Source organism: Meleagris gallopavo, chromosome 10, assembly GCF_905368555.1.
Source record: "Meleagris gallopavo chromosome 10, MGAL_WU_HG_1.1, whole genome shotgun sequence".
NCBI lineage: Eukaryota > Metazoa > Chordata > Aves > Galliformes > Phasianidae > Meleagris > Meleagris gallopavo.
Window position 1 is genome coordinate 17332909 of NC_139413.1, and position 26739 is coordinate 17359647.

The 26739-nt window shown below is 37.7% G+C and overlaps 1 long non-coding RNA gene across 1 annotated transcript; it reads left to right on the forward strand.

Annotated features, from left to right (window-relative positions):
- The first annotated feature begins 16783 nt into the window (after positions 1-16783).
- On the forward strand, positions 16784-26506 carry LOC146543718 (uncharacterized). Its single transcript, XR_014885316.1, has 2 exons — positions 16784-16949; positions 25249-26506. It is a non-coding gene; the product is annotated as an uncharacterized LOC146543718 (long non-coding RNA).
- Positions 26507-26739: the final 233 nt, after the last annotated feature.

The following is a 26739-nucleotide window of genomic DNA, read 5'->3' on the forward strand; positions in this document are numbered from 1 at the left end:
AGTTTTATATTCACCAGGATCCTCAGGTCCTTCAATACAAAATTTAAGTAACAGAACAAGCCACGTCCAGCAAAGAAAATGTGACCAATGTTTGTGTTAAAAAATGAATGATTCTTCTTAATATTCCATCGTGATTAAGATGAAAACAGTAACTCCTAAACCAATGGATTATTAAGCAGAATTGAACAAGAAGCTATACAAAGAAAACAATAGTTTGGGAAATATGAGTAATTAAAATATTAACTCTATCACTCCATGGTTATTTTAGCTTGACAGAGATGCTCATATATCAGAGGAAATGATCACCTACTTTTGACTGAACTCTCCTGTAGTTCATTGTGCCCAAGAGCATGGACCTATTAGTAGGATCTGCCTGGAGCTGCTGCAGGGGTTGCAGCTTGGTGGGGCTGAGGGGTCCATTGAATCCTTCTCTCTACCACTGAAATCAGCCCAAGAGATCTCCCTTGCCTTCCATCTCAGTGTCAGTTCCCTTGCTCCTGTGAGGCTTACAACAACTCTTCCTCCGCTCCTTTTCTCTAAACTGTAAAAATATCAACTCTGTTGTCTAGAGTTACTGTGAGAAGTGACATAATTGACACTTCCAGACTCTAAAACACAGAAAATCTGAAAGAAGACTATTCCTTTACCCTTTTTGTCTTCTCCTATTTCCTTTCTGCAAATTGCTGAAGATCATAGCAAGATTTTTGTTGACCCTTCTGCCCAGAAATACGGCTCAAATGTTTCCAAACAGGATTACAAGCAACATACTCACTCCAGGGCTACTTAGAGTGATATTCTAACAAAAATGTCATGTATATCCCATATCCATCACACAAATGAGGCCTGGCATATCCAGGTAGCTCTCTTTCCCCTCCAGCACATTTCTTTAGAGGACTCCTCCCCCATAGGGTAGACTGCCCATCCGACCTGCACTCTCCATGCAACAAGAGAGCCAATTGCAATCTCACTACTCTTGAAAATACCTAGCTGTCTTACCTTTGATATGGCCCATGTATCAGTAGGGTACTGAAAATGGTGATTCATACAAAACCAATCCACATAGCACTCAAAGTAAGTTGAGTTACACACGCTGCCACCTCAAGCACTAAGCAGCCCAAGACAATCTCAGCAACGATGAGTAGGAACTACATAATCCTCTGTGAGAAAGACCTGCTGTTCTCATGGGTTATATTGCTTCAGAGAAGCATCATTGCTCCTTCTTGATGCTGTCAACAGAGCACAGACACATTTGAGGAAATAGTTCTCCTTTTATAATCTTGCTAAACAGGCTTAGTAGGAAGGGCTGATTTATTTATAGCCCATTTGTCACTGCATTGCAATTGTCCTGTTCCGTGATGTTGCCTAGAATATATTGCAATATAACAGCATTCAGTGTCCTCCCTCAGAATATAATGAGAAAGGGATATTCAACATGAAGTGGCATGAATGACATAAAAGACATACTCCTTTTTCCTTAGATCAGTTATTTGCTGCTAGTTCAGACAATAAGTGTTTGTTACATGATTAGTGATACTAATTTTTAAAGTTGTAAAATAAGTTTTATACTTTGTCAAGTTTTTGCACTGTTTTCTATTTACAGTAAGGAATAACTTGATTCCTTTGTGTTTAAAACCATTTTCAACAGGAAAAAACTCAAATTTCTGCTGAATGGCATATGGTGCATAACAGCTTCTTCCATTTGAAAGAAAAAACAAAACTTTTCTACTTATAAGAGAATTGCATTTAATGTTCTTAGTAATGAGAAAGAGATTTTCTTCACCTTTTAAGACATGTATGTATACTCAGCCACCCTGCTCAACATCAGGTGCTCACTTTTCCTGATCTATGCAGTCTTATTTCTCAAAGAAACTTATTGTCCCTCTCCAGGGATAAAGTTTCCATTTTCGTGGTTCTTCAGAGAGAAACTTCTCATGTGACATTATCTCACATCTTAACTACAAAAGATGAACCAATGTGCAGAAGCTTAATGGTGGAACCCCTTGCCTGCCAGAGCTCTGGATCTGGCCTGCCCTTTTTCCTTAAAGCATATGCATAAAACACTCAGGTAGCTTCCAGGCTATAAGACAAAAGTCCAGTAAGAAGCAACAAAGGTATAAGATGTATAAGATAGAATACAGAAAACACTTCAGATAAAGAAAACTCAGACATGACACAGAGGAAAAAGTAAATAAGATAGGAAACCAATCTTTTCCCTGTCAGTCTAATCTCACAGGACCAATCCTTCACTCTTTCAGTGACTTTAAAGGTTGCCCAGACACTCCACTGTATTTGCTAACTCCCTAGAAAAATCTCATAGTTGCTGTTACCTTGTAGCTTAGCCATGCATCTTCTCTCGAATACTTGTACTGCATCTCCACTGCTTGCTCTGGGAGAGTATCTTCACACACACTGCTGCTTTCAGGGAAAGAGCCTTCCCCTCCCCCAGATCCTTTCTCCCTTTGATTTAAGCACGTTTGAAACAAACCACAGTGTGTCACATATATATACAGCAACTTGGCCCATACTCACTCAGTTCAGCACAATCACTGACCCCAGTCACTTTAATTTCCTTTGTCAGTCACTTTAATTTCCATACCAGATATATGGCATATGGCACTAAATAGTGGCTAATTACTAATTACCAGCCAGAGCAAAAGTCATTAATGTTTGGTTAATTGTTAATTGCTTGTGACCAATTTCTCCAAAACGGTTGGTTTTATTCTCAATACAATTTACAATTTTATCAAAATATATTTCAAAATAGAAATACTTATCTCTTCAAATGAAATTGGTTTTAGTAAGAAAATACAGGTTTTTTTTTTTGCTATTGTGGAGTTAATATTCCTAATTGAGGCAAATTTATTCTATCTTAAGAAACCATAAAGTTCATTTTCTGAACTTGAAATAATTCCATGTGAATTCATAAGCACACATGATTGTAAAAGATTTAGGTATTACTTTGCTTGGTTGTGAAAACTTAAGAGGTTGCAACAAAAACTTCCAAAAAGATGCTAAATTTCATCATAAAGATGTATAAATTATGCAGTTATGGATATGATATGAACCGATACATAGGTTAAAAAAAAACAAAATAATAATTTGGCCTTAATGAGCTTCCCTCAACCCTTTTGATCAGGGCGATTAATGGAATTGGATATACGTCCCCAGTGACTGGAGAAAGGGAAACGTGATTCCCACTTTCAAAAAAAGGAGAAAGGAAGACCCAAGGAACAGGCTGGTGAGTCTTACATCTATGCCTGGGAAGACTGTGGAACAGATCCTCCTGGAAGCCATGTTAAGGCATACGCAAGACAGGGAGGTGATCTGTGACAGCCAGCAAGACTTCACCAAGAGCAGATCATCTGTGTCCAGTCTCACGGCTTTCTATAATGCAGTCATGGCACTAGTGGACAAAGGAAGGTGGATGTCTTCCAGAGGGACCTGGACAAAGGTGAGAAGTGGGCCCACATGAAACTAATGAGGTTCAACAAGACCACGTGCAAGGTGTTGAACTTGGGTCAAGGTAATTCCAGATATGTGTAAAAACTGGGAGAAGAAGTCATTGAGAGCAGCTATGCTGAGATGAACCTGGAGGTTCTGGTGGACGAAAACCTGGACACGAGCCAGTAGTGTGTGCTTGCAGCCCAGAAGGCTGACAGTGTCCTGGGCTGCATCAAAAGAGGGGTGGCCAAAAGGAAAGAAAAGTGTTTGTCCCCTCTACTCCGTCCTCCTGAGGCCCCATCTGGAGTACTGCATCCAGGTCTGTGGCTGCCAGTACAAGAAAAACATGGAACTGTTGGAATGGTTCCAGAGAAGAACCACAAAAATGATCTGAGGACTGGAGCACCTCTGTTATAAAGGAAGACTGACTGAGCTGGGTTTGTTCAGTCTGGAGAGGAGAAGGCTCTGAGGAGACCTTGCTGCATCATTCCAGTACTTGAAGGGAACTTTTAAGCAGGAAGGATATCAACTTTTTACATGGGCAGATAGTGATAAGACAAGGAGGAATGTCTTTAAACTAAAAGAGAGGAGATTAGGATAAATCTTAGGAAGAAAATCTTAGAGTATGGTGCAGCATCAGAACAGGTTTGACCAGAGAGACTGTGGAGGTGTTCATGGCCAGATCGAAAGGGGCCCTGGGCAGTTTGATCTTGGTAGTAGTAAGCCTGTCCGTGGCACAGGTGGTTGGAACTAGATGATCTTTTAAATCCTTTTCAACCTAACCCATTCTATGTTTCTTTGTTGAATAGCCAAAATAATACGTTTTGTTAAAACATTCTTACTCTCATCTCTCCCACACTGCATTTACTACTCTTGCTGCAGCCTGACATAGCACAATGAGGATAGCTCATTCCTCAGCACCAGACTTCTCCTTAAAACTGCAGGAAAGACATTTATGCTCTCTGCTTCAGTTCCCTATCTATAGGTTGAAAAGAATACTGTTTCCAGGAGTATGATAAAGAAAATATTTTCCATTATAGACTGGGAAGTGCTTAGGTGTAAGGGCGCTGATATAAGTATCTTAGGTAGATAAGTATCTAGGGACAATACAGGTAAATAACAAATAGTTTAATCCAGTTCCTTATCAAGCTAGTCAGTAACTTTTGTCAAAAGAGGTTGTTAGACATGGGAAAAACCACTTGAGGCTCAGAGTGGAATCTATTAGAGAGGTCTGAACTCTACATTAAGGGCTGCTCAAAATAGTGAAGTGCTATTAGTCCCAATTTACAGATGAGGAATCTGCAATAAGAAATCTCAAAAGTGCTTCTGCTGCCACCACTCCTGGAGGCTGAGCGTGCAGCTCAGCAGCCCCAGATGACAAAGGACCGAAAGCAGTATGGTCATCAGCCGTGTGGGGTTCCTGGGATTTCTGTGCTCCCTGCAGAGCCTTTGGAGCTGGCAGAAATTAAATGCTGATAAATTCAAACAAGTAACAGAATGCAGTTTTGCACAAATCCAGCATTATATTTGAATGGAAGCTCCAAGCATACAAAAAACAAGGATCAGGCCTCTAGAATATACTCTACAACAGCTATGAAATTTCAGCATCATGTTTTTTTCATGCATTCAAATGGGATCTGCCTCCCTACGCCTACTCTACATCATCTGACTGGACTGCCTGCTGAGAAGCAACAGTACCATGGCAGTTCTCACTGAGAGATCACTCAGTCACACCATTTACGGTTACAGAGACTGTAAATCTCTAAGAGAGACTATAAAAGGGTGACCGTAAAAAAATATGCTCATTGTTTGTTAGATTTGTTTTTAACACGCAGAATTCATTCCTATTTATTGAGTATTCCACTGGAGCATCCAGGGTATTATAACTAATCTCCCTTCAGAAAACAAAGCTGCTTCTCACGGGAAGGTGCATTTTTCAAGGGTTTCCCTTTGCCATTCTCTTCTTCTCCAGACTCCTACAGGGAAGCATAGCTGCCTTAGCTTTTTAAGATCACACTGTTATTACTAACCTTGTCTCTGTCTATATTAAAGCAAATTTTACAGGTATGATTTGCGGCTTTTTTGATATGAAGTTCCTTGTATTTTGCCGACTATGTAGCATTTTGCAGACCATACATTTTAATGCCTTCACTGTATATGTCATTAGCTTAGTTGTTTATTCTGAAAAGTTATTTTGAAGTCCAAACCAGACTAAACTGAGAAACTACATTAGTCTTTTCCATTTGTGTCTGAAGTGCACCAGAATTCAGAGAACAGAAAGCAAATGAAAAATGCGTTAACTAACAAGAGATCAAACAGCTGTAAAAACAATGTTTTATAATCTCCCATTTAGCATGCACAAATCTCTCAATTTTACAGGGAAAAATTCCTAGATTCATTTAAACAAGAGCTAAGAAATGTGCGGAAATGACTTAAAATGAGTGAAAATCATATATCACTGTTTAAGCTGCCACTAGCCAAATAGCATTTTGCTAATGACTTCTACTTTCAGACTACAAATCAGACTTGTTTGAGTAGCTAAATTGCTCCTACTCTTATCCATCATGAGCAGATAGCAAAGTAACCTGCAAGATACTGCTTCTGGGTGAGAAGGAGGAGGAGAAGTAAGTAATTTCTTCAGTAGATGAAGAAACTCTTGAAAATGTTTCCACATTATTGGAGAGGAAATTATTTTGAGCTTTAAGGAACTTTGACTGGTCCCAGAAGCTTTCATTGTAGCAGCATGAGTGGAATGCATTTCATGGATGCTCTAGCCTGACATTCAGGACTCTAGTTTAAAAGCGTTATTTTAAAGAATCGGATTTTTAAAAAGCTATTGTATAAATACAAATTACTATAATTGCTATAAATTTATACAACCACTGTAAAGTCCTAAAGTACAAAAGGAATGGAAGACAAGCAAAATGTGTTCTACTTAGTGTGACAAACAAATGTGAAATGAAATGTAAACCTACATTTGATTACTTATTTTCTGATTGATGCACAGATTGTTTAAACCAACATCAGTAAAGTAGGAGGTATCTGTGTCATACCTAAGCAAAGTTCCTTTGGTTAGCACCCGTAAATTTTTGCTCATGAACTTGCTGACTTGTTTAATTCCAAAATTTGCATATGAAACTCTTCTACACTTTTAAGATATCCATAGCTTGTTAAATACAGCTTTGCAAATTCTCTTTGGAAAACAGCAGGCATAAAACAATTTAATTTTTTCTATTGTTCAGAAAAGTTCTAAGACAATCTGTCCTATGTCTAAATTTCTACAAACTAACACATAAATGTGTAGGGATCTTTGAACTAAAACAACCTCTTATTTATTATTATTTTTTTATGATTATGAACAGTTTTCCTCTGATAACAATTTTTTGTTAATATATAGAATTTAATAGGATTTTTGCACTTGTCTCTATCAAATAATTAACACTTCTTATTTTCGAAAGGAGCTATTTAATTTACAAGAGGCCTATTAAGAAATATGTTTTTCCTCATTAGATATAATTGAGGGATATGACATTTTGTTCAAGGGAAAGTTTTTAGTCTTAATTAGTCAAACAATGCAAGGTTTCACACTTCTGTTGAAGTTGTGGCATTACTTAAAATTCTAATCAGTTAAAAATAGATTGGGAAAACAAGAAGAAAACTGGCAAAATGATCACATAAAACAACAGTTTTACCTTCTGAAAATGGAAGATCCATAGCCTGAAACAGAGAGTGCAGTCTTGCAAGTATTTGTGCATAAATTTAATTTTAAAAAGGTATTGTTAAACTGTTTTTAGGATCAGGAGCTAGGTAAAACATATTTGATCCAACTGATGACAAGAGAATTATGTCAAATATAATTGAGATCAGAACTGGTGTTCCAGATCTGTGATTTGTATGTGTTAGTGAATGTAAAACATGAGACCTGAAGTCTCGTGAAAGGATGATTAATATTTTTGAGATATTCCCATGAAGCCATATTCCGAAGGCATGCAAAATGTGCAGTTTTTCTCACTTTTGACACCAAGCCAGATAAAACTCTTTGGTTTTGATGGCATTTAACTTTGCAATTTTAAGTTTGCTTGAACTCAAAACCTCATAGTCAAATTTGAGGGTGGAAGTGGGTGTGAGCCCACACAGGTTGAAACCTAGCTTTCTGCTTGCACAAAGCCAGAGAAAGCAATACAAAGTCCTAATGCAAACTCAAAGTAGGTATGCATGAATATGTATGCATACACAGCTAGCTGAGAGCTAAAATCATAAAGGCCTTTGTCAGTTCATGTCTGTTTTCGGTGCAGTACCTGATTTCAAGACACATAACGAAGCTGCACAAGTTAAAGCTCCAAGTGCCTTTTCCCTTTCCTTCCTTGTATTCTAAGTGTTAACCAGGCAGTTGGAGTTGTTGAACACTGTGATCAGTACACTTTGAATACTCAGCAAGTCAGAAAGGTCTCAAAGGTTGTACCATGTAAAAGTCAACTAATTAAACACTGATTACTTACTATAAAAAAAAAAAAGAAAGAAAGAAAGAAAGAAAAAAAAAGTGTGTCTGCTGGGAGGCTGGATTCAGAAGGTCTAATTTAACACAGAAGATTTCAGTGGAAATAGAGCCTTTAACTGCATTCTGCTTGACTTCATCCACAAGAAAGGGATGAGAGAAAAGATTAAAAAAGCTATTCAGTACGTACTTTCAATGGTGCTTTGGGAGGTGACAACAGCTACTGGTAATTCTTTCCATAATCTTTTCCCCCAAACAGCATTTAGAATCCTCTTCAAAATTTGGCTGCTGATCTGTGGCTTCATTATTTTTACAAAATACAAAGTCACTCCCTTCTGTGCTCTTGGCTACAGATTAAATATTTTGGTTTCCTGTAAACATCTCATTTAAAACAAACTACTGTAAACCCAGGGAAGCCAGCTTCACCTGACGCTATTGCCTACTCACATATCAGAAAAAGCGTGCCCCTTCCCTGAGCTTCTCCCTCCAACATCACCAAAAGGTCAGTTATGGGTTTGTGCCTGGCTTGTATCTGCAGTGTCCCAAAAGAAAGAAAATACCCTAGGCTCTACAGGGAACTGAAACTATTTTCTTTGCTATGAGCCATCACTTCCCTACCCCTGCTACTCCTGCCACCTCTGTCACAATGGTCTTTTGTGCTTAAGCACAATTAAGAATTAACTATTAAAAGCTCTCGCATTTCATCCCAACATTAGGGTCTTGGACTTGTACAACACTGCATTTTTTCCCCTACAAGCATATAGAGAAATGAAATATTTTGTAGAAAATTATCTGCTCCAAGCTTCTCAAATACTTACACATTAATATTGCTTATTGGAGGCAGAGGAACGAAGGCCTCATTCACAACACATAGCAAGTTGATTGCTTACATCAATTGTTGTGATTCAGGAAAAAAATGCTTCATTTTCTTGGCACTGAGTGTTGCCTGAGTTTATTCACACCTACTGAAATATAAACAGGCTTATGTTTACATTAGGTACTTTGGGGAAAACATCCTGCAGCCACAACTCCGGAGTGCTTCAGGAATTTTAAATACTGCTGTGATATTCTAATCTAACTAAATAGGCTTTTCTTCTTACTCTTCTTTTTGCAATCACATTTCACACATGCATTGTACTCTCCAAAGGTTAAAATCCAGAGCGAAAATGTAGTATTTTACAAATTGATGCTCATTGCCCCACACCCTTCACATCATTAAATTTCATCCTTTTCCAGGGTTCACTCTTCATGTAATTATAAGACACTCAGGAGGTGAGTGTTAGTTGGGAAGCACAAGAATTCATTTTTGAATTGTGTTGTATTTTGACAATGTAAATTAAACTGTTTTGATTCACATTAAAGGAAATTCTGACTCCTCTATAAAAGAGATACTGAAAGAGCACTTGTCAAAAGAAAGTGAAGGTAAGGAGATCAAAATAAGGAAGATGTGAGACATGTAGAAGGAGAATCACATTGCCTAGACTTCAGGCTCAGATTCAGAAAAGTATGGTCTCCTCCCTGCCTTTGTCATGAAGTTTCCCTACAGAAAGCAGCCTCCTGAAATAATCTCAACTCCATCTTGTCCCCATCCTTCCCCTGTTGCTTGGTGCTGCTTTCTGTTTGATCAGCAGAATCTTCTACTTCGATCCATATCACCATATAACATTAGGCCAACTGTGGCAGTATTGAGAAGGAGGAGCAATGCAGAGTGACATGCTTCAGCTGTACACATTGAGCAGATAGCCAAAGCTGTGAAGTAGCAGTGGTAAGTAAAGGAAAATAGTTGAGATTGGTATTTCTACTCTGAATATTTTAAAATGGAAAAATACAGCTTTAATCAGTGTGACAGTTTCAGTCAGATTTTTTTTTTTAAATCTTTTTTAAAATATTTCCCAAACAGATCAGTCTTTCAAGAGGATAGAGAAAATGCAGACCGGGGGAGAGGTTAGATATGTACACTAAGGCTTTACCTCAGTTACATCTGTTCCTATAGAGAAAAGGCACTAAAGCACTTCCTTAATTCCTCTGGTCTAAAGGCTCTCATCATCTTTTCAGGCTTAATCCAGGCCCTGACACTGACTTAAAATTTCAGCCTCGGTTTTCAATGTTTTGAAGATGAGTTAATATTTGTGAAACACTTTACTTCAAACATATGATTTGGAAAATCTTACTGTAGATCTATTTCCCTAACATGTAAGTAAAATAGGATTAAAAATTTCATGGTTTAAGTTTAAACTGAATTTATATATGCATATTTATATATACCTAAGAAAATTTATATTTATATGCTTCAGAGCAAACAAAGTTTGTCAGTTTTGTAAAATAAATTTTTTTATCTACACATGAAAATTTTTTGTTACCTATCTCATAATATAACATTTCCTCCCCCTTGGTCTTGCAAGTTTTTCTTGGAAAGGCAAATCTTTTAGTGGAGGGGCATAGGTGATCCTCTGTAACAGAGCAAGAAACTATCAGAGAAGGAAAGCAAAAGCCCTGAGAGATATTTGCTCTGTTAAAAAGTTTTTGCTGATCATCAGAATACCTTACAGCTTAGCACCGAGTTCCCTGAGGAAGGGCAAATCCTCCCAGCTTTGTAATCATACAGGTGGACAGTCCCAGAACAACTGGTCTCCTGCCTGTGTGCGTGTATGTGCTTGTGTGCATGCATTTTTGTTTTATCAGTAAAACATCTATTGATTCCATTTAATCCCTGAGTTGCAGAGCTGTTACATTTGAAAATGGCAGCTGGGTTCTGAGAACAAATGCATTATTGCAGGCAGCAGCTCCACACGTTTGTCTTGTCCCTTAAGAAAGTTGCTTCCATATGCAACTTCACACTTCACAGCAATAAGGAAGAATGACAGAATTTTCCAAAAATCTCAGTTTTTACCTTTGATGATACTTGAAATACAGTAAAATGGTTATAATCACCATGGGCCATGCTATGGACTGATTTCTGTGTTCAAAACATTCTCTAACAATTCCATCAAAATAAGTAGGATTACTTGAATGGATAATTTTTATCTAGGAAGATTATAGCCTCTTCCCAGGAAACAATAACCATTTTACTTTGATTGAAACATTTTTTTTTTTTTTTAAATGTCAGCTTGAACTAATTTGGAAACAGGGCCTGTTATTTAAACTGTACAAGCCCTGATGGTGTGGAGTTTAGAGTGATTAGTTGACAGAAAGCTAGAAAAGAAGAGTGTGTCTGACCAAACAATCTCAAGAGCTACATGCCCACCTCTGCTACTGCAGTGGTTCGTTTCACAGAAACAAATGATGAACAAAGTGACAAGAACATAGAAAAAACATTCAAAGCTCTCTATGAGACATTTTTCCTAAGATTTTTGATCTTTCTTGAAGACAGTAGACAAACCACAGACCTCTTTCTTGAAAATGTTCATTTGTTTTCACAGAGACCTTGGAAATCTCTGACTTTGGCAAAGCTATAAGCCTTAATGCTAATGACATGTCTGGGAAGTTTTAAACCTTGCAGTTAGGTAGTTAAGCTGCAAATTATTAAAAATAAAAACAAACCAACACCGGCTAGTGCATAGCAGCTTTTCAAATACTGTGGAGTTGAAGTAATAATATAAATACTGAGAAATATAAACAGGTGTTTCATATTGGTAAAGGTTCTCTGATTCTGTAACAGTAATTTCTGTAGATGAGTACATTTTTAAATAAATAGAATATATAGCAGCATAGAATAACACACCGTTAACTAGGTCTAGCAGGTAACAATCAGAACATAATTTATAATTTATAAACCTGTGGACCATGAGGGAGAAAAATTAAACTGAAAATCAGATTTCTGTATGAACAATTTTTCATTTTTCTAATGTAAGCAATGCAGGAAGTGACAGCACAAGCATGTATATGTGTGCATGTGTGTGCCGGTACATACATCTTACTTATTTTTCTCCTTGTCTGTTTTCTTGGTGGAAATTAATCATAGAATCTTAGAATGACCTGGGTTGGAAGCAACCTTAAGGCCTATCCAGTACTAGTCCTCTGTGCTGTGGGCTGGTTGCCACCCACCAGATCAGGCTGCACAGAGCCCTGTCCAATCTGGCCTTGAACAACTCTAGGAATGGGGGATCTGCAGTTTCTCTGGGCAGCCTGTTACAGAGTGCTTCACCAAGCTCTGAGTAAATAATTTCTTCCAAACATCTCATGTAAATCTTCTGTCTATTAGTTTAAAGCCATTCCCCCTTGTCCTATCACTGTATGACCATGTGAAAACTCAGTCTCCTTCCTGTTTATAAGCTCCCTTCAGTACTGGAAGGCCTTAAGGAGGTTTCTCCAGAGCCTTTTCTTTTCTATACAGAGCAAACCCAGCTCCCTCAACCTTTCTTCATAGGAGAGGTTCTCCTGCTCTTTGATCATCGTATCTGTTCCTTTTTATGAGGAATTTCATTTTCAGTTCTTCCCTTTGTAATATACTTGCGTAAAGATACGTACATACATAATCACTGCACGCTGTTCACAGAGACAGGAGACATCCAACAATGCTTTTTACAGACAGACCCAGTTCCTTACCAAACAGTGCAGTGCTACAGGGAAACACAGCTGACCCTGGTGAGGGCTGCCCACGGCCTACCTGGAAGCATGTTGTCCGGAGCCTGGGGCCTGCAGTCTGTTCTACGTCATCTACGCTCTTTCCTTCAGACCATGGCACTGCACAACCAACTGTCTGTGCTTTGAGTTCTTCCTGGGCTTCCATCATGCACTTCTGGCCTGCAAACACCAGCCAGGTGTAATGGGTTTGAGGACACACATGAAGGCTGCATTTAGCCTATGCAAGGCTGCAGGACAGGCAGCGTGCTCTGTCTGGCCGGTTCTGGGCCTGGCAGCATAGTGTGGCGGATGAGACCTGGCCAGCAGGAAGCAGGCAGGTGGCCACGGCAGCAGATGGGGAAGAGGAAGCAGCCAAAAGACAAGACGTGTATGAATGTTGCTGCTGAAATGGACCTCTCAGCTGAACTCCAAAAGGTCCGTCTGTCTCTCTTTATCTTACAGCCTGATAGAGGTAAGTGGCACAGACAGTTTCTATTTGTGGAAATTAATATTCACTCCAAATGCAATTACATTTTTATATCAATACAAAGTAAGCTTTAGATTTATTGTAAATTAGCAGGTTCTAGAAAGAGCCAGAGGCAGTCACTGTTATAAATACATATAAAAGTCAAAACATGACAGATTTTATAGAGAGGGCAGGTATAAACTAAGACTTTTTCTCTTAAGACTTTATTTGTGTGTAGGAAAATCGTGCTCTGTGCAACACTTTTTAATCCCACTGTAACTTAGAGAATGTTGTTTATAAATGATAGAAAACAAAGTGGTGAATATTTTGTGTCATGATATGAGCCATCAACAAACTTTATGCTTACAAACTTTCTGTCACCTCTGCTGAGAAAGCCAAGGAAAAGAAGAAATAGAAAGCAGTTGCCAATGATCTCTGAGAATAGCTGAAGGCATGAAAAAAATCTCAGAAGAGGGTAAGAAGAGTAGGACTGTTTATTTTAGAGAAAATATAAATACAAAGAGGCCAGATAAAGCCTTATAAAATAATATATGGCAAAGAGAGAACAGTGTGGAATATTCAATAGCAGCTTTCTCTCATTACACAGTCAAAAGGACATTCACTTAAAAGATGAAATTTAAAGCTGAAAGTGAAAATATTTGTCTCCACAATGAAAAATTATTATACAGTGAAACTCTGCCAAGGAGCAGTGTTGGTTTTAGTTGGTTTTACAATTAAAAGAAATGCAGGAATTATGTGAATGTAGAAAGTAATAGAGCTGAGGTGGACATCAGATGTAAGTATCCTTGCCAACTGGTAGCACTGGAGTATTGAGTGGAAGAGAATAACCCTTCTTTTTGCATAAGAAATCTTGAAAATATCTTTAGAGAGTTACTGAAGCAGCAGACCGTTGCCACTGCCATCAAAGCCTAACTGAGTGAACAAGCTACCAGTTGGATTCAACATGTCAATTCTGTAACAAAACATGGAAATAATAAAGGTAGAAGACACTTTCTGTATAAGTTCTGAGAAATAAGTATTATAAAAAGGGCAACTATTATTTCATTTAGCTCTTGTTACAGAGGCTCACTGGTATGACACTGTAGTGTGGAAGAGACTCAAGATGAGTACCACATTTTCACACATGGACTTAGGCAGTATTTCATGAAATGGGATGGTTGCCAAAAAATAGGAGTGGTAGTGCTGGTGGTGAGGAGCCAAAAGAAGGAAGTAGCTGGGAGGCAGTGTCTGAACTGTAAGCAGTACCCACATTTACTGTAATTAATGGCATGAGTCAAAGACTCACTCCATCATCAAACTCCCATGGAGAAGCATCATGACTACAGCTGCTTAGGTACTAAGAAAAAACATACTCAAACTAGACAGGTGAGATTGGAATTAAACAGCTTTAATTATTGAAACTTAAGTAACATACAGAAAATAGGGATAAGTTATGGATTATGAAGATGTGATTTTTTTTTTTTTTGAGCAATTTATTTCAATTTTAAAGTAATTTCCTCAGTAAAGATAATTGCAAACTACTGCTGATTGAGAGTAGCCCCCCTGCTCACCCTGGGAGAACTGCTGCATGTGTATCAATCTTAAGCTACACATCTGCCTTTCATCTCAGCAGATTTCAACTTTGTGTGACTTTATGACACAGAGGTAAGATCAGGTACTGTTCTAAGTGCCCAGTTTCAGGTCATTTTCTTGCAGACCTTGTCCCCACGGTAACTTCTTGCAAGGCACTGAGAGTGATGACTGAGGTGCCAAAGCAGAAGGAATGGTCCCAAGTACGTGTTCACCCAGTGAGTAGAGGCAGGTGTTAGGTTGCACTGCAGCCCATAGGCACTACTAGAGTGAGTCAAGGTCACCTGCAGGGAGCCGCAGCTGTGCAGCCCAGCACCTGTCTGCACTGTCTCCCTTCAGTGTGGGGCTAATGCTGCTGCCGACAGCTCATCGGTGTGGTTCTTTTCATCTCATGTTCATCAAGTTTTCACAGTATGCTCAAATTTGGAATGAATGTTATTTGTAACTTTAGAGCTATGAACACAGAGTAATATGCTAATAGGATTAGCATTACACTTCTGGGGGGAAAAAATGTGTTTTTGCATGAGAGGTTTCTTCTACTTTGAAGATTTTGAATTCTGTACCCTTACACTTCCATATTTGATGCTGGGGGAAATCTCTCTCTCTTTCTGTCCTTCTCTCTCCATTTGCATGTTGTCCAATGCTGGACTTTCCTTCCATTTATTTATCAACTTTACCAGGTGGTGTTATTATCCTTCTATCCTTTTGCAGAAAAGCAAATGCAGATTGCAAATGAGATCCTAAGTTCTGGAGACTTCCAGTAGACTCAAAGGGTGTTTGTGGCTGCTTCATATCTAGGAGTACTAATTGTTAGTTTTTTTTTTTTAAATTTAACATATTTTGCTATACATATCTCCATGCTGTACAGAGCAACTTTCATTTGAAAAGGCATATGTAGTGGCACCTGTGTACTGGTGAGGTATAAATAATAAATTTTGCTGGCTGTCTTGCAGTGGCATTTTGCCAGAATTTCTTTCAGTGAAAGTCAGAATTGTCCTCAGCTTTTCCTTTGTCCCTGGGTTTGGAGAACTGTGACCGCAGGATCCAAAAGATCTCTGTTCTCTAGACTCTTTGTGCATGCTTAGTGGAGAAACTTGCTAAATTAATTCTGCTGGGTGCTTCTTTACTCCCAGATGAGGAAAAAAGTTCAAAAAATGTGTTGATTCCCAGCTTAGGTCAAGTAGCATGTTGGTTATTGGGGCTGAAAGTAAGACACACACGCAATACTCAAATGACGGGGCTGACTACAGTATAATATTACTTTTTTTCAGAATTGACCATTTAAAATACATCAGGGCAGAAAAAAAGATTACCTATAAATTTTACTGCACAAAAAGTTAGGAGCTTGGGCAGCTATCTTATTTTGTATAATATAGCAGAGGCAAATGTGAAAGTTTGGACAAATGCCCGTTGTTAAGCAATATTTCTCCTAGCACAAAAACAAACAAACAAACAAAAATGGGAAAGAAATAAAAAAAGAGAAAATAAAAAGAAAAAGAAAAAAAAATAAAAGAAGTTAGTTTAGTTTTAAATTAATTCAGGTGAAAATAATGACATATCATGCCAGACACTGTTAAGGCAAAGATTTATCTCAAGGTTATATAACTGCTGTCTGTAACTAGGAAACCATCATCTGGCTTGGTTTTCTGCAGTTTCCCAGTCATCCTGTCAAATCCTTTCTACAGCCTCACTTACAGCATCCATATTATTTTGAAACATTTACTGGTTCAGAGGGTAGTTCATAGGTACAGGAAAAAATGTTCAAGCTGCAGAAATACTCTTCGTGAGATGACAATGTACTATTTATTGTCTAGAAAGCAAGAAGAGGAAGGAACAAATAACTACCAGAACAGACAGATGTAAACAGAACACTTTAAAACAGTCTAACAATGTTTTGTATTAAATCATCCATTAACTTTCATCCCGGAAAGATGATGCTCTGTATTGGAGGACTGCATGAAATGATAAATTTGAAGACTCAATTGAGTTTGTGATTTCTCTGAGTTTCACAGTTGAGAAAATAATTTTAAAATAATCCTGAATGGAAAACAGAATAAAATACTATGAGGATTCTGTATATATATACTCATGGCTTTCAGATACAAAGAAAATGTACCAATCTGGTCTGACCTATCTCTTATTATTGTATTATTTTTCAACAACTTTCCAAGATTGCAAGTATAATGTTCCTATTACTTAATATCATTCTACCTCCATTTGCAGCTTCCTGTTAGATTTACACTGCGCTTTAAATGAACTCTTCCTAGGAGACAGACTCAAAAGGATTATATTTATGCACACAAGGCTTGGAATAAGACATATCCTAACCTTTAATTATGAATCACTGCCATGGTTTCTGAAAAGCAGATGAAATCCTAGTGATGTTTTAAGAAGGTAAGATCCTGAGGTTTAAGAGGGTTCTGTTACTTTAAATGTCATATACTGAAAGACCTTGTTAATAAAGAGTGGCACAGGTCACACTGTCAAGGATAAACAATCATTCCTAAATCCTTTGTTTCAGGCTACAGTGAAACCTAATCCCCATGGTGTTCTTGCCTGGCCATGCATGCATGTAGATATGCACCACTTTTATAGTACTAGTGCTTTCTTTCAAGCACGTTGCTCCTGACTGCAAGGCATTTGATTTCTGGTAATTAATCAGCTCATCATACATGCTGTGTTTCTCCCTCAGGCCCAACTCAAGTTAGTGATCCAAATCTGGCCCTGGGAAAAAAGAAACCATTTATGTTCTTAGTGCACAGAATGAAACCCTGATAAACAGTGCTTGGCTAAACATTGAATTCAGATGGCTTTTTTTTTTTTTTTTTTTAACAGGCTGTAAGTCTAGTTGGTTGGTTGTTTTTTTTTCAACCTGTAAGTCTGCTTCTGCTTTTACTTTGTATGATCTGTTTCTCCTGCCTGTCCCTTTAGCATGGCAAAACAACAAAAAAATAATTAAAAAAATCACCACAAACTATCAAATGTATCCCTAAATGAGACATCAGGATTTACTGGATTATTTTTGAGATCTTATGCTTCAGCATCTGAACTCATTGCCTGAAACCTTTGTGTTCATTCTTTAAATAACACTTTGTCACATATTTATCTATCATCCTTTATCTTTGTGTGCTTTCATGTTTGGCTTGTCTGTGTAATAACCTGGTTACTGCTAATTTTATCAGATTCAGGGAACAACTTTAGCTCCTGTTAGTAATTCTTCATGCATAGAGATGTGGCAACTCTCTTTCTTTTCAATTATGTATCAGTTGTCCTTAACGTCTGTTTGAGGAGTCATGCTTTGTTACTGAGGATCCACGAGAGCATTAGAAAAATTAGCAGGCAAGCTCTCACTTTTTATTTCTTGTCATTAAAATAATAACCTGTATGCCCACAAAGACACTGCTCAGCTAGTGAAAACTACTGGCTCCCGCTTCCCCGTCAGCTTGTGGATTGTGGTTCTGCTTCTTGTTCTGCTAATGCATAAGGATTTTGAATGCTCGCGTCCTACAGTGATGAGACATACAGCCCTGCCAGCATTATTTCTAGGCTGTATTTTTCTGGCACAAACTAAGCTCTTTATGCCAGTTCTTTTCCCTATGGCAAAGGCAAGGAACCGAAAGGAATAATTTCACCTAATAGATCCTTGTCTCACAGGGCTGTTGTGAGACTTAATTAATTAATGTTTGTAAAGTGCTTCGAGAGCCTGGGATAAAAAGGTGCCATATGAGCACTGATACAAGTACAAAATATTGTAATTATTAATTCCTAGTCTGATAGAAAGCTACTGAATGAGCGGACAGCTGAGCTGCGGTCTCCAGTGCAAATGCAGGTATTGTCTACCACAAAGAGGGGCATCACAACACATTTTTGTTTTCAAAGACTTTTTAAAGAATAGGGGCACATTTAAAACATGGTCAGCTTGACTCAGAATTCCTGCTAAGCAGGAAAAGAAAAAAAAGAAGTCTTTTGAGCACCACTACTATTCTGTTTTTAATTTTTCTCCTTTCTTGTTCTAAGCATACCATCCAGATAAGCAAAATAAACTACACTGGGCTGCAGATTAAGTCAAATATCAAAATCATTGCATGCTGACCATGAAAACTCACTCATGCTGTACATTTGTGGGTTATCAGGATCAAAGAGCACTTCAATATTTATCAAAAACCTAGCCCACCAGGGTTTAGTCTTCATTAACCTGATGTGTATTCGAAGAACTCAACAGAGCTAATGCAGTCCAAGCTAAAGCTGACATTTTTTAACTTAGGAAAACATTTATCCTCTTGAAGAGATGTGTATCAGTTTATAAATGTTGTGAAAGGGCAGAATAGCATACGGCTCACATATGTTATTGGGGTTTTTTTTTTGTTTTTTTTTTTTGAATGCAATAAGCTTTATGGAACTGAATTATGCTTTGTACGTAGAGTCAAGAATGAACTTGTCATTTCTGTAATACTAGTAAAGCTTATTTCAAATATAATGGGACATCCTGCTGTGCATAGATGATACAATTTTTCTAGTTGGATTTAAAAATATTAAAATGAAAAAGAGGCTAAATTAGACTGTGAAAGCTTGGATATGTGTGATACGAAGGGTGCTCAACCGGCTGCAGGGAGTTTTTGAAATACGTGGCATTACTTCCCCAGCTACTTTTGGTTGATTGGGTTTCATGTCTGAACAAGACCTCAAGGAGATTAGCTGATAAAAAAGATGCTTCCCCTTATATAGAAAGGAATATGGATCATGATGAGTGTTTTTTTTGATTCCCTGTCACTGCCTTTAGCCTTTTCAGTCTGTTCTTACTGAGCAACTAATGTTCATATCCATGATGCTCAGCTAGAAAATCACTTGAAAACTCATCTTGCTATAACAGTAAATTAGTATTTCAAAAATAAAAGTATTGATGCATATTGATGGCATATATATAGATACATATATATATATATATATGTAAGAATAGAAAATGGCATGAGGATTATGACACAGTCCTAGATTGTTGACTCAGCTTTTCTATTGGTGTCTTTTCATAACTTGAGCAAGTTGTTTAACTTTTCCAGTCCTTGACAAGGTGTTATGAAACCTTGCCTTTTTATTTGTATGGAATAGCAGGAAGTGATCAAAGGGAGGTCAGTGGGGAATTGCTATTTGTGAAAGAGAGGATCAAGAGTGACAGAAAGAATGAAGAGAAACTGGGAATTTGATGCTTTAAGAAAAATAAAAACCAAATGCCTGTTGACAACTGCTGGAGTTCAAGCCAGGGAGGGAGGGTTAGGCACTGTTAGCTGCTGGTTAGCTCCACATCCCTTTCTCAATATCACTAAAATGTCTTCTCAGGTATAAAGCCTTGGTGGTGTAAGAATGCTGGTGAGAATGGTGGACATCCATTCAGTGCTGTCCTCTCAGTGGAAGATGTGTGTTTTTCTTGAGGGTTAAAGTGAAACAGAATAGGATCCAGAATTGGTAACTGGCATCTCCACTATCTCTCTACTGGATGTTGAATCTCATAATTACTGCATCCTAGTGCAGCTTCTTCAGCTGGAATAATAAAGAAATAATTAGCAATATTTGGAGTGCAGAGGAGGAAGGCAAAGCATTGTTGTTTACTATTTAAGCATACTTTATTACTAATATACTTGAGTGCTGGTTTTTGCATTTCCTTTCCTTGTGGCTGATGTTCTACTCTAAATCCTAACAGAAGACAGTTTAACCAGGCACTGCTGATAGCTTGCAGCCTGTGCAGATTTACACATTTCCACTAAAGCCAAGTTATAGGGAGCAGCATAGCGCTGTCAATGTGTAGCACTTGCACAGTCCGTATCTGCACTAACAAGTTGGCAGCATATCCATGTTACACCAGGCCGCTTTGTGACCAAGCAGTGAGTCAGGTGGCAAAGTTACAGCTCCTTGGCCACAGGCTTTCTGCTGTAAAATCATCTAGTAGCAGGGAGTGGGGTGGGGTAGTGGAAGATGGGAAAGCTCTGCAATTCCATATATCGCTGGGGAACGTGTCAGTGTACTGGTTGGATGCTGATTAAAAAAAAAAAAAAAAAAAAAAAAAGGCTGGGGCATTTTGCACCACCTGCAATAGAAGCCTGTCAAGGGAAGAAGAGTGAATATCTGGATCTGCCAGCATTTAAATGCAAATTAGAAGAAAAATACCAGCTGCATTGGGAACAGAATGGGGGTGTCTGAAGGTTCAGTAGTTCAATTTGAATACCTCTCTTGTAACATCAGTGACTTACTTTCCACAGGGCCTGTGCACCTGTAGGTCTTATTGTTCTCTACTGTTTGAATTGTTTATTTCTTCCAAAAATTACTTTACAGTTAGATGTAACTGTGTGTCTTTGTACAGCATTAAATAGGAGAAGGAAAAATGTGACAAAAATTATGCTGGGAGAAAGTAAGACTGGAACATTTTAGACCCTTGGTTTGTTCAGGATTTGAAATAGGGGTCAGCCAGGTTTTCCCTACCAAATTAGTTCCTCCATCTCCACAAAAGAGACGGGAAATCTAAGAAGCTTCCTGAGCTAATCAAGTAGAGGAGAAAGCACAACCAGAGCCTTATCTAAGTTTTCCCTCTGGCTTTTCCACCATACCATTCCTTTACTCCATAAACTTCCAGCAAGTTTAAAGGCTCTCTAGCAGCATAAATGTAAGTGGGTTGCCTAAGATAAGGGACACTGCATGAAATGGAGAACATGAAAGCAAGCACACATCGAAACAGCCATCTGCTCGGCTTTGGAATAGGAACATTGCAGAGCTCATCTGTGCATTAGTGTTGCCATTTAATGCAGATTCTAACAAAAAAACGTTAATAAAATTCATGGCTGTAGCTGACTCACATTATAATATCCTTCTAGAAAAAGCCTGTACCATTGCTCTGTGAATCTGTGCACAGAATAATAATACATGCCATAAAGCAAACTGCAGAATCTCAGGTTTCCTTTGGTGCAAATAGGTGGGCTCGCTGTTTTCGAGTCACTGGGTAAACCCTTCTGAAATAGCAGTAAGAAACAATCTGTTTTCCTGAAATGGTGCCACAATGGACATCGTCCCCAAGTCTAGGAGATGTGCTCTTAATATTCAACAACTGTACCAGTGAAATAGGTATTGAAAGGTGATACAGATGTTTGCGATTTACATCACTGGAAAATTATTAAGAAATGGATTATAAGGTCGATGGGATCTTTAAGCTCATCATCAGCATTATCTGTTTCTGCTTCCAGCTATTTTGCATGTGGTTGTGCACAATGAAAACTTTCAACATTTGCCTTTTGCCTGTGAGTTCACTAGCTGTATCACTTATCAGTAAAAGCAATGGTAAGCTAAGTTGTTGGCACATGGTAAATACCACAGTAAGGGTAATTACTTGCAAATAGATGTTGTGAGGCTCTTCAGTGAAACCACTGTATACAAGCAGTACAGTTTAATAGCCTGTCCTACACTGCAGTCATTTAAAAAATGTCATTTTACAGACAAATATTATTTCTATAGGTTGACTCTCATTCTAAAGCCTTTAAGGGATATACTTACTAAGAATGACTTCCACTTCATTTACATTATTAAATTAGATTTCTCAAGCAAACATTACCAGTAGTATTAGTAAGCAGCTCATTTATTTACTGAAGATAGAGCTGTGAATCTCTGAAGTAAAAATTGGAGATCTTTAAGATATGCAAAAATTTGGAGGGCATGATGCACAGCATCGGCCATTTCCTTTTCTTGCTGTAAAGTAACATTTTTCCATAGATTTTCAGAAGAGTGTTACATTTTACATAAACAGAGAGATAAGAGTCCAGAAGTTTCTAAGCACAAGCTGCAAGACAACATATTTCAAAGTTTACAAAATGCGCTGAATACACAAATTGTTTATGATATTTAGAAAATAAAGTATTTAACTGCAAGATATATTAAGTTAATATTTAAGATACATGAAAGAGGACATCAAAATATTGGAATCTGCCAGATTTGGTAAACCGATAGGTTTTATGTGTCTGCGTGTGCATGCATGTCTATGCTTGTGAATCCTTTGATTTGATAATTAACACACTACTGTGGGAAATGGGAGCGCTGCCTCTTCCAAATGATATAATCCTTGTTGTTGAGCCCAGGACTGTCTTAACTAGGTGTTTCTAAACATCTCATGCTGAACAGTTAAACGAACGGTTCTGACCTTATGCTTCCTTTGTAGATGAGCTCCAAATGTTATGGATAACAAACCTGGAGAGGAAGGATACGTTTCATTGTCTTGATCAAGTCTTTTTGCATACATACATAATATATATACATTTAATTGTGAATCAGAGGCTCCTTGGTGCTTATATTTGTCTAAAAATGAAACTCAGACTCCTAAGTTACTTGGAACTTTTAGAAATTTTGACTACTGGAAAGTTATATGCTGACTCAGGCTACTCCTCATGTGGATTACCAGTGTTGCTGCAGTGAGCCAAAGGAATGGAATGGAAGTGTCAGAAGCATCCAATCTGTGCATTTTGGATTATGTAAATCAGTGATGAAACCATGTTCCAAATGACACCTGTGTCAAAACTCAACAAATTTTGAATGTCATTGAAGGATGTAGGGTGGATTCACAGGGGAAAATGCCAAGCTTTACATTTTAGAGACATTCACAGACTGCAGCTGAATTCTTTCCTACTTTAACAAGAATCAGTTAATTTGGCTCATGTTAAATGAACGTTGACAAGCACAGGTAGTACTGGCATACGAGGAGTTTAGTATATTAGAGTTTCCTACAAAAAGGAAGATCAAGATTCCTTTTCTTCCTCTGTCAGGCAAACTAAATCTGTGCCTGTCACTGATCACTAGCTGGTCTTGAAAGCAACTGTTGGTTTCTATTTAAATATGTAGCATAAAACACTGTGAAAATACAATAAGTTGAATCTACTTTTGAAATGAATGCCAACTGAGAAACAGAAGATAACAGAAAGGAAACTTAGAATTTTATTTGCTCAAACTCAATTTTCTATTTTTTTATTTTTTATTTTTTTTTACCATGACTGTTACCCTCCCAAATAAAAATGGAAAGATCTATAGGAATACAATGACAGTCACGGCCAGATTGGATGGGGGCCCTGGGCAGCCTAGTCTAGTTTTAAATGGGGAGGTTAGTAGTCCTGCATGTGGCAGGGGGGTTGGAGATTCATGATCCTTGAGTCCCCTTCCAACCCTGACCATTCTGTGATTCGTGTAACAAAATGTACTAAGTTTGTAGTCTGAGAGTACAGCATAGAAGTGACAGAACTGAGGGAACTGTTGCAAATCAATATAATATAGAAACTAAGCATGCAAATGGGTTAAACAGTTGTGACTGCTAATTAATGAGTTAAATTGAAAAGACAGACCAGCAGGTTATTACTATTTGTAAACAATCTCCAATATAGCCAGCAATGCAGAACATTTAATGTTTTCTCTCTCTCCACTGTGGAGCAGTGCCGACTAATCCACCACTGATGCACTGTACTCAGCTCTGTCTGCTGCATGCTCTAAGCTTTTGCCACTATCTTCTTGCTCAAAAGCAGCACGGAAATTTATGCATCAGTGCAAACAATGTTTAAATGCGCCCAGCTAATCACTGAAGGCATTGTCACAGAACAGAGGAGCTATGCAGATATATCAGATGCTTTGGCAACAGTAGCATAATCCAATCATTAATTAACATAAATTAAAGCTACAGTGCTGCAGGCCTAGGAACTAAAAAAAGTTGGAAATCTGGAAGTTAAAAGGACCTGGGTTTGTGGGGAACTTTCAAAACATTGTCCTATAAAAAACCTGCCTGCCATAGCCAACAGACAAGGAATTTCAGCTTAAAAATGGAGGCTTTGAAGAAGCTGATTAACATGGAGTTCAGCTTGTTGTCACGGGCTAATGAAACAACTAGATCAAGCTTCTGTTTTGAGATTGAAATCATAATGTAGTAGCACCTTTTCACATAATCTATTTTGTTTTTCTAAGGAAAGCAGTTATACTCGAACTAATTAAGGTGCTCTTCTGATTTTTGAAGCCCCTCATTACAGACAGCCTGCAGGTTTTCCTTCTGTTTTGGCTGCTGGTTGTTGTGGGCTCTCTGAAATGCTGGCAAGAAGTTTGGAACTTGAAGGCTAGTTTGTGCTCAAGCACTAGAAATGTATCTTTTCACTGTTACATGCATCCAGCTTTTTGGCTTTTCTCTGTGTCTTAGATGTGCTATATTTTTAGTCCCATCAGAGCTGTAGTACACAATTTCATAGCATATTCAATGGATTATACAAAACAGCCCAACTCATATAGAGGCTGCAAATTTTTCTGCAGCCATGTGCCATATAAAGTTTCCATCAGATCTAAAATTGTCAAGTACTCTTGCAGTAATCAACTTTTTTGAAACATATTTAGAATAAAGTGACAGATGAAAAATTCAAATTTTGAATGGATTGTATTGATTTCATGATCTTCTTGCATTTCATATTTTAATTAGATGTTTAATTAATTGTAACAGCTTTTATTTCTCATTTTCAAAAATAATCCAGGATTCTACTATGCTATTACACATAACATCTAAATACATGAAAACACCTACATTTAATCTATAGATACAAAGATTACTCTTTTGATTAGCCAGAGTTGCTGGTGCTTGTGTTTGCTGATGTAGCAATGTTAACCTCTACAACCGTTTCTGATTTCAGTCTTCTTTTGTTTGCAGCTCTCCTGCCAATGAACCTGTTACTTTCAAAAAATGACACAGTTAAAATCATACAGAAAAAACATGTATATATTCAGCTCATATGAAGAGGATTAATGTTAAGCAGAAGAGTAAAGTAATCAATGGGCTTACGTTTTAGGAAAGTAGTAGAGTTTCTCATGGGAAATGCATAAATATCTCTATCCCCAGTATGTGGATCCTAATACAGTGTAGAGTGTTAACAAAGACTTATAAAACTATAGCCTCATTTTTGGCTACAATGTCGGTTTACATGTTATAATTGCTCTTTAAAAATATGAAGTCTGTTTTTTAAATGTATACTATATTTTTGGATTCCTGTTCGTTTTATTGGATCTCTGAATACTTGTACATTGCCCCTCAGGTAGCACTTGATCAAATGTTTATCATGTTGTCAATTTCAGACTTTTCAGTCTATTGTATATACCTGAAGTTATTTCTTCATCTCTTTTCATAATCATAAACTGAAGAAAAATATTTTTTAACAGAAAATAAATTTTAGAGATGAGGAACTCACATTCCAGCATTCCAGTGCCTTCTAGCTGGGAACTGCAACTTCACTCTCTTCTTGAACAAGTAGGAATACTTGACAAAGAAAGTCTATATTTACCTTTCCTGGGGATACATGAGGGCTTCCTTCCTTCCCTTTTTGGAACACTATAACATTTGTCTGCAGTAGCTCTCTTGTTAGACTCAACTGTTGTGATTACTGGCCCTGCTTTTGATAAATAAGAGACTCAGCTCATCTCCAAAACAGAGTGGCTTCAAACTCGTCTTGCAAATGAGACAGAAATTTCAGGAAGAAAGCACTTCAGAGTGCTCAGTACTGCACACACATCACTCACTGCAGTGTGCCCAGGCAGTGTTTCAGATTTGATAGTAAGGAAAAGAACTATCAACAATAAAAAAAAAAAAATTATTTGCAGATGGTTTCTGTCTAATGTTTTTTTCTATGTTTCTCTCCTAAATAGTGATCTTACCTGATACTTTCCAGAATGTTGATTGAAAACTGCACCAGATGCAAAATTGTATGTCTCATATATATCATAAGATGCAGTACTTGTAAGTGACTAGTGTAAGAAAAAAATCTGCAAAACAATGCCTAGTTGTATGAACAATTATTCCAAGTGTACATAAACATCAGAAATAACACTATGAACTACTCTGCACAATATGAGTAAATAATCTGAAGGAAGATATTATGATAAGGATGATTAATAAAGATGATAACTTTGGCATAGATATCTTCTTTTCTCTGTCTTCTTGCCTTACAAAGACATACTGCTTCTATAGCTCCCAACAGCTTGAGACTGACTAGCTGCACGTATATAACTTTAAATAGCTAAACATTTAAACTGCACTGTTATTTCTGCTAGATTTTCAGCTGTCTGGGATTCTCATTTTCTGATATTAGACCATAATTTTCCTCTCGGATCAAATATGTGCAGTCCGCTGACCTTTTTCCCCAAAGAT